This window comes from Ostrinia nubilalis, chromosome 3, assembly GCF_963855985.1.
Source record: "Ostrinia nubilalis chromosome 3, ilOstNubi1.1, whole genome shotgun sequence".
Lineage (NCBI taxonomy): Eukaryota > Metazoa > Arthropoda > Insecta > Lepidoptera > Crambidae > Ostrinia > Ostrinia nubilalis.
This window is the reverse complement of record NC_087090.1, coordinates 5,972,177-5,983,998: the sequence shown is the minus strand read 5'-3', so window position 1 is coordinate 5,983,998 and position 11,822 is coordinate 5,972,177.

Genomic DNA, 11,822 nt, shown 5'->3' with positions numbered 1-11,822 from the left:
TTCTAGTTAAAATGGTAGTAACTGTTTTGGAAAGATTCATTTTAACAAACCATGGTTTAGAAAGGATGGATGGTTGAATGAGCTTGTAATGTTTCCCCTTAGATTGGCTAGTGAACTCCCAATTCTCATCCCAGGCAGATTTGAGATAAGCTTTGGGAAGGGCTGCCGTTAAGTCATGGCAATAATTTGTGTATGGATGTATATCTCCACATTCAACCGCTTCATTGGCCAGCTTATCAGCTTTATCATTTCCTGGAATATTGGTATGACTAGGAATCCACGCAAAATTAATTAAATGACTGTTAAGACTACATTTGTGAAGTAATTTCCTACATTCTGTAATAATAGGATAATTAGTATTGTTCTTAAATGGAAATTTATGTAATGCCTGCAAAGCACTTTTAGAGTCACAAAATATTACAGTTTTGTTTAATTTCATAAGGAGAGCATACTCTAAAGCCTTAAACAGTCCAAAACATTCTCCTGTAAAGACTGATGATTCTGGAGGGAGTTTTATTTTCTGGACAATATGATATTGTTTATGGTATACACCAACGCCAACATGACCCGTTGGAGAGTGCTTAGATGCATCGCAATAGATATGATGCCAATCGCCCCAGTGTTCGTCTACGATCTGATTGAACTTAATGTTAGCATTATTGTCATCCTTATGTATGTCTAGGTTGAAATGAATTGTCGGAGTAAGAATAAGGGATTCAAAATTTACAGAAAATATCGGAAGAAAGGAGGATCTGTGGACTGGGGCTTGGATTGATACAAATTTACGAAAACTAATAATCACACAAGGAGGAGATTTGCGTGACCAATAAGAGGAAGTATCAATTAAATCATTAAGTCTGTTGAGTTTGCTATATATAGGATGGTCAGCAAATTGAAGTACACGGAAAAGATACTTGTCACATAAATATTGGCGACGTAATTTCAATGGGGGCTCAACACATTCAGCTTGCAAGGCATTTATTGGACTCGATTTCATAGCACCAGCTATAATCCTTAGCGCTTTAGATTGAATCGCATCCAATTTACTTAAACCAACTAAATTACAAGGCTCTAGATAGAAACTGCCATAGTCAAGTACACTTCTTATAATAGCATTGTATAAAAGTCTTAATGACGCTGGGTGAGCACCCCACCAGACACCAGAAACGCATCTTAAAATATTTAAAAGCTTTTCAGATTTTGCAGCAATGCTATAACAATGAGGAAGACCGGTTAATTTTGTGTCTAGAGTTATACCTAAAAATTTTGCTTCAGTTTTAATAGGGATAGCAAAACCATCATAATAGACTGAGATCATTGGAGGTAGTCTCAGTCTAGTAAACAGTAATATGGAACTTTTGGATACTGAAATACTCAGTCCATTATTATCTAGATAGTGTTTAAGTATTTGTAAGCCATTTGTGAGTGAAAGTGCTAAATTCTGGACAGAAGTACCTGAGACATACAGAAGAAGATCATCAGCATACTGTAACATACTGACGTGATTATTAAGAGTGGGCTCTAAATCAAATGTGTATATGTTGAATAATATAGGGCTTAAAACAGAACCTTGCGGCAGACCATTCCATACAGTCCTTTTGTAAATAGAGTCATTATGAAAAACTTTGATAGATCGTTCTGAAAGGATATTAGTAATAAATTTAACTAGCATTAGGGGAACATTTAGTTGATAAAGCTTATCAATAAGGATATTGATTATCACGTTGTCGTATGTGGCTTTTATATCTAGAAAGGCGGCGAGAAGTGACTCATTGGTGGAAAAGGCCAACCGAATATCAGTAGTGAATATTCCAATGCTATCCATAGTGCCTTTACCTTTCCTAAAGCCGTATTGATTTTTACCTAATAGTCCAGAACTCTCGATAAACCATTCTAAACGGTTCTTCACAAGGTGTTCAGCTAATTTAAAGATAACTAAAGAAAGAGCGATCGGTCTATATGAGTTAGCGTCAGATCTTGGTTTACCGGGTTTTAAAATTGGTATTACTTCTTGCGATTTCCATGTAGAAGGAATATTACCGTATTGCATAACAGAGTTAATCAATGACAAGTAATAACACAGGCTAGAATCACTAAGATGGCGAAAAAATGAGTATGGGATTCCGTCCTCGCCTGGAGATGAGTCTTTAGTGTATGAAATAATACCTTTTAATTCACATAAAGTGAAAGGTGCATTCAGTCCACAACTGTCTTCAAGGGAACGGTTCACAGACGGATATAGAGAAGTATTACATAAAGGAGCAGAAGGAGGAGCTAGTTTGTCTAAGAACTGATCATTTACACTATCGTCCATACTAAAAGGTTGGGGTTCTTTAAATATTGATCTGTATCTACGTATATTGGACCAAACTAATGACGGAGGAACATCAGGAGATATTGATGAACAGAACTTCTTCCAGCCATCGAATTTTTTTTGTTTAAGTAATTTTCGAGTGGCTGTCATTACCTCCACGAGGTAATCAAAATTCTCAGAGGTAGATTCGGACCGATATCGCTTTTCTGCTTCTTTCCTATTTTTGACAGCTGTCAAACAGTCTTTGTCCCACCAGGGCGGGGAGGGAATTTTGTGATTATTATGATTTTTGATAACAAACAGTTCATCAGCTGTTTCAATTAATAGCTGAGATATTGCATATGCACACTCTGTATGATTAACACTGGTAACAGCAGGTAATGATGGGACCTTGCGTTCAACTTCTTTTTGGAACGCGTACCAATTGGCATCAGCTAACTTATATTTCAGACGGGGAGGGCGCCTACTGTGTGACTTACCTATTTCATTAGGGAACGTTATTGTAATAGGAAAGTGGTCACTTCCAAATGAAGAACTAAGTGTAGCCCAGGTTAAGGAGGAAGCTAAATTAGGTGAGCAGATTGATAGGTCTGGTACACTTACACCTTCATTAGGTAGGGTGCGGCGAGTAGGTTCTCCAGTATTCAATAAACAAAGGTTTATACGGTCTAATAACTCCAAAACTCTGGATCCATAAAAGTTTGAGTTAGAACTACCCCAGGACTGATGTTGGGCATTGAAGTCTCCCATAATTAAAACTGGTTGAGGAATATTTCTTAAAGTATTTTCTACTTCATCAAATACTGTTGAGGATGGATGGGGAATATAGAGTGACACAAGTGAAACATTACATATACTAATAGCTATTATGGAGAATTCACTGCTATGCTGGGTAATAGGTATGTGAGTGAAGGGGACAGAGTTTTTAACAAGAAGCGCTACACCACCGTAGCCGTCAGTTCTGTCTTCTCTTACACAAGAGAAGCCAGGTGTCCTAAAATTAAAGTGAGGACGAAGCCATGTCTCTTGAAGAGACACAGCAAATGGTTTAAACTTATTTATAATAAATATTAAGTCAGATTTCTTGTTACTAATGCTGCGACAGTTCCACTGCAGCACTAGGGAGCTTTGATCCATTATGAGAAACTATTTCATGTGTACTAATGTTAGGGATGGCAGCGTTGGACGGTAAAGATACTAAATTTGAGCTAGACAAAGAATTTATCAATGCAATAATCAGGTCTTTAATGGGCATATTACTGAGAGAATCAGAATTGTTCCTAATTAATGCACATCCATTCTCAGGATTAGGGCCATTATAATCTTTAATTAATTCATTATGAGCTATTTGATCATAACCTTTTCCATGCTTAGGAGGAGCTCTGGGTTTCATGAAAATTGTTTTGTTATATGATTTATTGCCATTATTAGGTATATTAGAATTGTAACCTATTGATTGAGTTGGAGAAGGGGAAGACATTAAGACATTGGCATAAGTTTTAGTAATAGGAGGATGTAATTTTAAAGCCTCGCCATAAGATAAACAATTTTTAGCCATTGTTTCTTTGATACCCTTTTGTCTATTAAATTCTGGGCATTTTCTATCAGTGGCGCAATGAGGGCCAGAACAAAGGCAACAAGTAACATCTTCAACTGAACAACTGTGTCCTGAATGCCCATCTCCACATTTAAAACACCTCGGGGTGGCTCGACATTGGCTTTTGACATGTCCATACCTACAACAGTTAAAGCACTGAATTGTCGGATAAATATATAGGTCAACCGGTAGTGAGTTGTAACAAAGGAATACACGTTTCGGTAAAATTTGGCCATCAAAAGTAAGAACGACTGTCTCTGTAGGTACAAATTCAGTATTGCCGTTAATGGTAAGCTTTCGCTTAAATCGCCTTATTTTTAAGATATCCCCACATCCAATAGGTACAGATATATTACTTTTAACATCATCATCAGTCCAATCCGTTGGTACTCCTCTAACAACTCCCATACGGGTCACATTGGCTGCAGGTATAAATGCTTTGTAATTAAATTGTTTGAGCAAAGCACTTGCAACAAAACTGTTTGCATCCTCATAATTAGTAAAAGAGATAACAATGCGGTTTCTCCCAATTTTTTTCAAACTACCATTGACAATATTCCTGAACTTGTTCTTTTTCAAGAAATGGCCGAATGAAATCGGGTGGATGTTAACCGGGCGATCGTTTGACGACTCTTGATCTTTCTGTACGTGAATTATATAAGGGGCTGCATCAGTAGCTTCATAACAAGATCTACCAACGATTGTCGGCGGACGAGTATCGGAACTTTTATTATCGGGTTTGGAGCTAAAAAGTTACTTGGTGGCTTAATGAAAATATTAGGTTGACTACTTTCAATATCACACAAACAGGTATTTACATCATTTGACGAGTTTGAAGTTGACCTATTATGATGCTTCCTCTTTTTGTTACAATGCTTGCAGTATTTGCGGCTTATCGATCGTTTCCTATTAGAACTCGATTTACTACTTTCAGAGCAATCCGTATCTCTTTGTGAACCTTCAGTTTCTGAGCATTGCGAGATTGTTACAAAGTTTGATACCTGGGGGACGCCGGTCCCGCCAGGATCGTCCGACTCATCCATCAATTGAAAAAAGTTAAAAACTTACCAATATACAGGAATTTTTACACTACTTAAATAAAATATATACAAACAATTATTATGTACACACTTTAAACAACTGATCCTATTATTTACAGTATTAAACAAATTAAAATCTCAAAGAGCAAAAAAAAGTCGACCGAACAACCCGACGTTTCCCGCGCTTTTTTTTCAAGCCAAATTTTAATACTCGTATCATTTGACATCTATCAATTGATCAATGAGGATCATTTCGATTTTTAGCTGTGAATGCAGATTTATAGGGCTAAGAAATCCTTAATACACAGTCCAAAAATTTTTGTTCTACGACAAAAATTGACGAAGTTATGGCCAAATTACTAAAAAAGTTCACTGACCGCCCGGCGCGGGACCGTTGACGTCATTGTATCCGATACGAACGCTGCCGGCGTACTGCGTGGATAGAAAATATTTTTTTCTAGCCAAACTATCAGTTTGAGAGAAAAACTTGTAATGACATATATTCATCAGAATAAAGTAAGCTATCGATAGGTAATTTTAAAAATAGAAATTGTGAAAAATAACGCAAAAAATCCATCCGCTCATGGAACGCAGAGACGCGATTGGGGTCTCCGCGGTGGTATATTTGGCGATTTATTCAAATAAAGTGTTCATAAGTGTTGTTCCAGAACCTTTCTGCCCCATCGGCCGTCAGTTCTGCGTACTATGTGCCCTGCCCATTGCCACTTCAGCTTGCTAATCCGTCGTGCTATGTCAGCGACTTTGGTTCGTTTACGGATCTCCTCATTTCTGATTCGATCTCGCAAAGAAACACCAAGCATAGCCCTCTCCATAGCACGCTGTGCAACTTTGAGCTTCTGTATAAGGCCTATAGTGAGAGGCCACGTTCTGGAATGGAGGCCGCGTACCGGAAAACGCAGCGTGGGACGTCCACCTACAAGGTGGACCGACGACATCGTAAAGGTAGCAGGGAAGCGCTGGACGCAGACCGCTGCCAATCGATCAACATGGAAAGCATTGGGGGAGGCCTATGTTCAGCAGTGGACGTCCTATGGCTGAAATGATGATGATGATGATGATGAAGTGTTGTTAGAGTCATATCTTCTTCCAAGTAAAATATAAAAATGTATAAGTATTAATTTATTTACTTCTAACAATAAGGTATAGCTGAGGCAGATACACTCTGCCTAGGCTACAAGACATTTCTATGCAGATCATTTCGATGTACACGCAATACCTACCTGTTATTTAGTTTTTCTGAGTTAAACCTACGTACCTACCTATCTATTCGCCGTTCCCATGGGCGGACCAGCTGCTGCAGGAAAGGACAGCTGCTCCCTCCTGGAAATCTAAAGGCTAGCCCCCCCCCCCCCAGCCCATAGAAACTGGTTATGACTTGACCCCCCCCCCCCCCCCTCCCCCAGGCCAGAAACTGGGCAAGGCTAGCCCCTCCCCCCAGCCCATAGAAACTGGTTATGACTTGACCCCCCCCCCATCCCCCAGGCGAGAAGCTGGGTAAGGCTAGCTCCTCCCCCCAGCCCATAAGCATAAGCTGGGTATGACTCCCCCTAGGCCAGAAGCTGGGTATTATATACCCCCCCCCCCCCCCCAGCCCATAGAAACTGGTAATGACTTGAACCCCCCCCCCCCCCCCCCCCCTCCCCCAGGCCAGAAGCTGGGTAAGGCTAGCCCCTTCCCCCAGTCCATAAGCATAAGCTAGGTATGACTCCCCCTCGGCCAGAAGCTGGGTATGACTTACCCCCCCCCAGGCCAGAAACTGGGCATGACTTGCCTCTCCCCCCTCCCACCAAGGCCAGAAGCTGGGTAAGGCTTGCCCCTCCCCCTAGGCTATAAGCTGGGTATGACTTATCCCCCCCCCCCCCCCAGGCCAGAAACTGGGTATTAGCATCATATTATGTATAATTATGTTCAATACAAACAATCATTAAGTTACACTCACCCCAACCGCGTCTCCGCATTGCATCGAATCCTATGAAAATGTAGTTTTTGGACATAGCGATACTTAATTTTCACAATTTTTATTTTTTTAAATTACTGGTCGATAGGTTACTTTATTTTGATGAATAAATGTTATTAAAAGTTTTTTTCTAAAACTGATGGTTTAGCTGGAAAAAAATATTTTCCATCCCAATAGTACGCCGGCTGCGCTCGATTCGGATATAATGACGTCACGCGGCCCTGCGTACGTTGACTTTTAGCGGCAAAAATGGCCTATGTTTATTACTTAATATCTTCGTAAGTAATGGTCCGATTTGGATAATTCAAAAAGATATATCTTTCTTATGTCTTAAAGATTAACGTAGATACTAGTTTTATTGAATTTTTTACCAACACCACAGATAAAGTTTAGTATAGATAGAATAGATGATGCAGCATGTCAAAAAATTTGTATGATGAAGACACAGATAATAATATGGATAGATGCAGCGTGTGAAAAAATTTGTATGAAGACGAGCATGCCACGTTTTAAATGTCATTATTATTGTCATTTTAGCTAATTTTAGTGATTGCCGCAATGTAAAAATAATCGTATCATCGTACTGCATTCGCAAAGTCATCGAAATATATCGTGTGACTCGATTATAATTCCGATAAAACTGATATTTTGTTATTTATTTCTAGTCTAACTGTGGATTAAAATAAATTCTATATTATTAATTTTCTTATTAATTTGCAAATAATATTTTTATTGTGCACTAGCAATATGACTTGGGAATCACATTCTTTGAATGTTTGTAAAAAATTACATACATCCTCTTTCGCACTTTATAAGCTCTCTAAAGTGGTGGATCAGAGAGCACTGTTAATGGTGTACCACGGACATGTAGTTGCAACCCTACGGTATGGCATTATATTTTGGGGGAATTCCTCTTACAGAGAGATTATTTTTAGGGCACAAAAAAAATGCGTTAGGGCCATTTGTGGACTGAAACCAACAGAGAGCTGCCAGCCATATTTTAAGTCTCTACGTTTTTTAACCTTTCCTAGCCTATACATCTATGAATGCTGCAAGTTTGTTAAATGCAATCCACATCTATTTCAATTGATAGAATCCGCTAAGGACGTTCGCCTTCGCCCCAGGAAACCTTATATACGCACTGAAATGTGTAAAACTGCAATGTTTAAGAAAAGTGTAATAATTATGGCTCCACGTCTGTATAATAATCTGCCTGTTAATTTAAGAATGTTATGTAATAATGAATTTAAAAATGCACTATCTAAATTACTAATTGACAAATGCTATTATAATATTAACGATTATTTAGATGATATCTTGACATTCTGATTTATTTATATTTTTATTTAACTTAATGTAACGTAATGACTGACTAATAACGAACGAACGAACTATAATTTAATTTCAATTGACAATTAATAATAATTTTAAATTTGATTATGTATTCTGACTGAAGTCACAAAATAATTCATGTACCTGAATAGGTTAAGCATAGAGCTCACTGCAATTATAATTATCACCCTTTGTACCTATGTTTTATGAATAAATATATTTGAATTTGAATTTGAATTGTGCGTATATCAAAGTAATGATCGTTATTCCATTATGTTAAATAGTACTACGAGTAATTCATACTTAATTTCATACTTTTAAATATCCTAGTACCTGAGCGGCCCTGAGCCCCGATTACGGTAACTTTTAACGTCTGCAATCCAGACACGCTTCATCGATTCTGCGATACGTAAACAGCGTGTTACAAATGAAAAGATACGGCCTTCAGAAACTAGGCTTTATTCAACTTAATAAATGAGCTACATTACTGTTATTTAAGATCAAGATATTTTCCACAAAGATGTCACTTGTATCATTCTTAAAGTACCATAGACAATTTGCAACAGAGGAGGTTCATGTCATTCTCCCTCGCTATATTTCAATGTCCAGGTACACTTTAGTCATTATCACAAACGAAATCTTCTAGATAGCCTGGTCTTCTGCGAGCCCTGTGGGAACGCCGGCTTAGGTTTGCCTCTGGCTCTTCAGCAACACCAGTTTCTTGACCAAGTTCAGGCTGCTGAACAGATTCAGATTCCTGAACTATTTCATCTAAGTCTGATGGCTCTTCTTGACAGGAATCATCCTCTCCATCCGGTAAAGGAGCCAAATGTCTGTTTGAAACGGTGGTCTCTCTACCATCTTGTAATCTTATATACGAATATGATGGATTTGTTTGTAAAAGTTCGACCTCTTCCACTAAGGGGTCGTACTTTGAAGCACGAACATTCCTTTTCATGAGAGCGGTCCCAGAAGACGATAACCATGATGGTATCGACTGCCCATTCATTGTTCGTCGAGGGTGGAAAAACCAACGTTCGTGAGGAGTGCAATTTGTGGCCGTGCAAAGTAAAGAACGTATAGAATGTAAAGATTCGGATAGCACTTGTTCCCAATCCGTCACTTCCAGGCCCTTAGATTTTAGGAAAAGTTGTACTGTCCTCCACAATGTCCCGTTTAAACGTTCAACTTGTCCATTACCTTGTGGATTATATGGAGTAGTCCGGCTACTTGCCACGTTTATAGAAAGCAAGAACTGCTGCACTCGTTCTGACACAAAAGCAGAGCCTCTATCAGAATGGACAAAGAGAGGAGTGCCGAACATAAAAAAAATATCTTTAAGGCATCTGATTACAGTGTCTGCAGATAAATCTTGACAAGGATATGCGAATGGAAATCTAGAGAATTCATCGATAATAGTGAGGATGTATTTATTCTTGCTCTTTGAAGGTAATGGGCCTTTGAAATCAATGCTTAGTCGTTCAAAAGGAGCTATCGTCTTAATAAGCTTTCCTTGAGTTTTGTGAAATTGTGGTTTGATTTCAGCACAAATTCTGCAAGCAGAAGTAATCGCTTTTATATCAGTGACAGAGTATGGCAAATTTTTAGTTCTGATCCAATGAGTCATACGAGTAATACCAGGGTGTCCAAGAGCGTTGTGCAACTCAATTAGTTTATTTGTGACGTTGGTGTGTATCTGAGCACAAACGCGAGACAGTGCATCAGCGGCCAAATTCTCCTTCCCCGGTCTATATATAACATCATATTTGTATGCTGATAGCTCGAGTCTCCAACGCTCTACCTTTTCATTCTTAATTTTGCTTGAATGGTGAGCTTGCAACATAAATGCTACTGACTGCTGGTCAGTGATTAAAATAAAATGCCTTCCTAAAAGGAAGTGGCGCCACTTGCGCCTCCACGCCTCCTTTTCTATTGAAGAGTGGCGTCTCTCAGGTGGAGATAATGAACGAGAAAAGTAAGCTACAGGTCGTTCGTCCTGTGATAAAATGGCTCCAATCGCATATTCTGATGCATCCGTTTCGACAGTGAAAGTAGCTTTAAGATCAATTGCATGTAAACTAGCGTTAGCGAGCTCAGTCTTTAAATTGTTAAAGCTTGATAATGCTTCGTTAGAAAGAGGAAATTCGGTACTATCTATCAATGGCCTCAATTTATGAGAAAAGTTTCTTACCCATGGGCTATAATGTGCAAATAATCCTAAAACCCTTTTGAGTGACATTGAATCTTTAGGCTCAGGAAGATCGAGTAAAGGTTGTATTCTTGATTTGTCAGGTTTGATTGTCTGATTGGTGATGGTGTGACCCAAAAGATTAATGGTTTCCGAACAAAAGGTGCACTTTCCTTTATTCAATGTAAGTCTATATTTTTCAGCCGCCTGTAGAAAGGCATTAAGGTTTTTATCGTGTTCGGCCTTAGTCACGCCACAGATGGTCACATCATCGAGATAAGCATAGGTTCCAACTAAATTTTCCTTTCCTATGATGAATTCTAGTGTTCGCTGGAAAGCGGCTACGCCGTTAGTAACGCCAAATGGGATTCGAGTAAATTCGTACAGTTTTCCACATGCTTCGAAGGCAGTAAACTTCTGTTCTTTTTTCAGTATGGGCACTTGATGATAAGCGCTTTTCAAATCGATTTGACTGAAAAAGTTGAATTTGGAAACTTTTGAAATTATTGAATTTATTTTTGGCAAGGGATAGGCGTCCAGTTCGGTAAAAATATTGATAGTTCTTGAGTAATCAATAACAAGTCGCTTTCTGTGGTTGCCTCCTCCAGCGACGAGAACTTGTGCTCTCCAGGGAGACACACTTGGCTTTATGACGCCATCTTCAAGTAGTTTGTTCACCTCTACTTTGATAAAGGCTTCGTCTTCATCGTTGTGCCTCCTGGACTTGATAGCAATGGGCTTAATAGAAGGAGTGAGATTTGTGAAAATTGAAGCAGGAGGAACCGAGGCTTCCATTACTTTACAGACGCTGAGGGGCTCCTCCTCACCACCGAAGTTCAAAATGAGCGAAGAGTGTGTTTTTAGTATATCATGCCCAATTATGACGTCTGCACACAAGTTGTTTACAATCAGCAAATTCCGTTTCGGGTAGATATGTTTATCGATCTTTAAAGTTACGGAACACGATCCTTCTACGATAGAGGTATGGCTTAGCGATGCTAGTGTAATAGACTGACTGCAACGTTTCTTCTTTAGTTTTAATGTTTCAGCCAAACCTTTGTCAATAAAGCTCACTGAACTTCCTGTGTCAACGAGTGCGTCTGCAAGGTAGTCGTTAATAGTTATGGGGATAGTCGCTTTTCGCAGACTTCCTGGAGCGGCTGCAATTACCGACGCTGCCTCCGTAGGTGTATCTTGAGTTACAGCATTCATTTTAGGACTCGTTCCACCACTGCTCCGACATACATTTGCAAAATGTCCTTTCTTGGAGCATAATTGGCATTGCGAATGAAACGCAGGACACTTTATACGTTGATGTACATTACCACCGCAAAAAAAACATCGACGTTTTTTATGACCGAAATTAACAGCGG